At 44.4% G+C, this 3,993-nt stretch overlaps 1 long non-coding RNA gene across 1 annotated transcript in view; it reads left to right on the plus strand.

The window, feature by feature from the left end:
- LOC106893542 overlaps positions 1-3,317 on the plus strand; it is a 6,786-nt gene extending 3,469 nt beyond the window's left edge. Inside the window, exons 2-3 of the long non-coding RNA XR_001413098.1 lie at positions 549-724; positions 3,254-3,317. This is a non-coding gene — a long non-coding RNA (uncharacterized LOC106893542). The remainder of the gene's footprint in view (positions 1-548; positions 725-3,253) is intronic.
- Positions 3,318-3,993: the final 676 nt, after the last annotated feature.

A 3,993-nucleotide genomic window follows, 5' to 3' on the forward strand; every position in this document is an offset into this window, starting at 1 on the left:
AGAAAAAAGGAAAAAAAAAAACATCCCACCCCGACCCACCAGAAACCCTCGTTCCTCTGGTGGTCCCCAGGCAGACGGGGTTCTGGCAAGGAAGGAGGATGAAACCGATCCCTGCTTTGTGGGTGCCCTGCATGGGCTCAGTGCTGCTGCGGCAGTGTTGCTGCTCCATAGGCACTTCATGAGTGATGTGACAGCTTCCCTGACTGAAGTAATTCCAAGTACTGTAACATGAAGTGTCAAGGCAGACAGTAGAAAACATTTCAATCCTTTTCATTAGAACAAAGCGCTATTCTCTTGACAGCTTTCAAATGCATATTGTTTAGCTATTATGTGCTAACCTTGACTATTATATTCCAAGCACAATAGCAGTGGGAGCTCTCTGCTTTTTTGTTCGTTAGTGATCATGGTAAGAGGATTTCTTTTTTTTTTTTTTTTTTTTGCTGGGTCAGTAAAATATTCAGTTATAAAAAAAAGAAAAAAAGAAATATTTATGTTGTAGTAGCAGCGAGAAGGAAATCTGAGGTCTCCTCTTGTGTCTCAATTTTCAGGTCGGTCAGATGGTTCCCAGGATGGATTTTTTTACCCCAGTGCGGCTTGTACTTTTCTTGACAGAAATCAAAGACTGCAAGTGTATCCTGCCTTGACTGCTCGTATGACTAGTGACAAGCTGCTGCTAAAGTGACTGCAATGTTCGCTACTGAAAGCTTCAGGCAACCTACAGCAGGTAAACGGTTAATTAAAATGATTCTTCAAGGATACTTTTAAGGGAACAGGGAGCCTTTCCAAACCTCTGCAGGGAGTTATTGATGGAAATTGCTGCTCCACGTTTTCTCTCAGGGCTACACACAGCGTGGGTTACCTTAACTGTTTCTGACATTTCTTCCATCTGACCATGAGGTTCCTGAGATGGGAAGATTAAATTGCTCCTGTAAGAATGAGATGTGACACAGGTGAAAGCTAAAGATAAAAATACAGAAATGTGTAAGCAGCACATGAAATCTCCTGAGAAATCTCTTGGTCCTGGCTCTGTCCTAGGACCAGGTAGATCATGTATCCTGGAGGACAGAAGTACTCCCGGTTCTCTCAAAGGGCTTTGTAGCCTCTGCTTGCCCAAAGGCCTGATTGATTTGTTTCCCCATTCTCCTGAGCTAACTTTTCCAGTTTTCACCATCTCACCTATTCCTTATCTCTCCCCTCCCCCACCCCACTCCATTCTTCATTTTTGACTGGCAACCTGTTTGCTCCACTTACTAAACTTTTTTTCAAAGTAATTAAATTCCTATCACCATCTAAATCCTTCTTCCTGACCTATTCATCTCTTCATATCCATTCCTACCTTGCACCAGCTCTTAATCCCATTTTTTCCTACCCCAAACTTCAACTTGAAGATTACCCTTTCCCATTGCCATCTCTTCCCCTCTAGTGGCTTCAGCTCTTCCCTCTCCGCTCTTTGATTCTTTTCTCCTTCCTCGGTGCCAACGCCTGACAGAGAAGGAGTCACTGATTATATGTCTTCATTGTAATTAAACTGGGCCAGAGCCCATTCTCTGGCACTAAGAGCAAGTGGCATAGCCTGGCTCGCGTCCATACAGCTAAACCCTCTTCCTCCCATCACAGGATGGCTTTATCCTTTCTGCCTCTTGGGAACAGCCTTTGGCAAGTGCTACTCTCTGAACCCTGCCCAGCACAGTCTCTCAGAGTACTCCATAGGACAAGCCAAAACTGTGCCAGGGAGCATGCTAATAATTAAACACTATAGACTGTGCTGCAGGCCTTGGTGCTGTTTAATTTACTCATAAAAATGAAAAAAAAAAAAAAAGGCAATGTCCTTGCTTTTAGCACGGGTATAGACCCACGCCGCAGCTACAGGGGTTGGGTGAAGCTGCCTCAAGCTCAGTTTGGCCCATGCGAGGGTGGCAGACTCTGAAGGCTGAGCGTGAGCCTTGAAAGTAGTTATCTTTCAAGCATAAACTTGGCTAAATATGGGCAGGGTTTTTAATGTAGTTGGGGGTGTGGAAAGCATGTCCTTGGTTAAACTCCTGCCCTCCAGCCACCACTGGCCAAGTTCCTGCCTCCAAATATAAGCTTCCAAACAAGGATTTCCTCGGAACTTTTAAGTATGAGTGGAAAAAAAAGTATTTTTTCCTGCTTCCCCCCAAGGTGAGGATCACAAAATTCAGCTAAAAGAGAACACCCACATGGGAAATCTTAGCTCCTTTAGTTAACATTTAGCAAAATCTGCAGCAGCTGAGAGCAGGGTCTTACTGTGTAAAGCGTTTCAGTAGTAAATGGTACTACCTCTGTCTAACACAGATAAGTGTAGGTGTACGTGTAGACTGGGGGGTTGGTGCTAACATAAGTCCTTTGACAAATGATATTTACCTGAGACCAAACCAATCCCAAATCAGAAGGATGGTCCTAAGCTTTTGGGATGGGTTTGGGAATGATGTTCTGAACTAGGTTAGTGTGAGATGCTTTTCAATGCTTATAAATACTTAGAGGGAGGGTGTCGAGAGGATGGGGCCGGTCTTTTCTCAGTGGTGCCCAGGGATAGGACAAGAGGAAATGGGCACAAACTTGAATGTAAGAAGTTCCACCTAAACATGAGGAGGAACTTCTTTGCTGTGAGGGTGGCAGAGCCCTGGAAGAGGCTGCCCAGGGCGGTGGTGGAGTCTCCTTCTCTGGAGACATTCCAAACCTGCCTGGACATGTTCCCGTGCAACCTGCTTTGGCAGGGGGTTGGACTAGATGATCTCCAGAGGTCCCTTCCAACCCCATGTGGTTCTGTGAGATGGTGTGAAAGCAGAGGTAGTGCTGGTCTGCTGGCTACCTGGTAAAGCAACACGAACCTGGGGCTTTGCTCTGCCCCAGGTGTAAATGCGATGTGGAAATTCTCGATGACCAGTGACTCTGATACTCACCCCTCTTGTTTTTATATCCGGAGAGTATTTGAGATAAATAGCATGTATATATCCAGGTTTGTGTGTATATGTCTGTGTGTTATAGGTTGCCAAAGTCCAACATCACTACATATTGAAATGATTAAAGTAGTAAGGTAGGTTATTGCTGTTGCCATGGGTTTGGAAGTGTTATATACAGCCAGTAGTAAAACTAATAAATAATTACTGAATTACTTAATTCTAATGTTATTTCTGAAATATCCGTGTATATTTTCTGAAGATTTTGCTGAAATAATAGGCAACCAATGTCTGTAATCTACCTGTTAACTTTTTTCAAATATATATGTGTCTAGATTCAATCACTGGTTCTCTGCACTAACAATGAAGCAAAGTCTTGAAAACAGCTTTTCAATCGGTGAGTGTTACTTGGATTTTGTCTCAGATTAAGATTTCAGATTTGGCCCTGCAGACAGTAGTATGTTCATCATCTCATGCTTCATGTGACCACCTCCTTGTGTACAGCACAGTGGAGGATGACTGCAACCTGGGGGCAGCCAAAGTGTTCTGCATGCCGTTTTGTCCCTTGTTCCCCTCGTTACCTTCTCCAAAGCTGCCACTCTGGGAGTTTATCCTCTATTTGTGCAATGATAGCTGTGGGGGAGGTTGGAGTCAGCCCCACGCCTGGTTGTGTGGTCCAAGGAAGAATGGGTATCTTCTGCAGTATGGTCCATGTGCTAGGCTGCACACCTTAGCTTGGGGTGGAGGTGATCTTTGGTCATCCTGTCTAGTGCAAGGATACTTGCTTCCTGCAGTTTCCTCCTTCCCCCAACAAAATCGTATTGTCATTATGCAAAACCAAAACAGATGTTCAAATCACATGTGTATTAGCACACAGTAAGTCCATCCAAGGCAATGGAAAAGCTCTGATGGGCCTATCTTGTGTTAGAGGCGTAAGTAATAGTGTCTTTGTGCATTGTGTGGGAACTGACAAGACTGCCTTGCTGAGGAGATTGGCAGAGAAGACTATTAATGCACAGATAAAGGGATAGCGTTATCTCCTGGTGTTGTTCAAGTCACTGGCAAATTTCCCTTC

Source organism: Calidris pugnax, unplaced genomic scaffold (assembly GCF_001431845.1).
Source record: "Calidris pugnax isolate Ruff unplaced genomic scaffold, ASM143184v1 scaffold183, whole genome shotgun sequence".
NCBI lineage: Eukaryota > Metazoa > Chordata > Aves > Charadriiformes > Scolopacidae > Calidris > Calidris pugnax.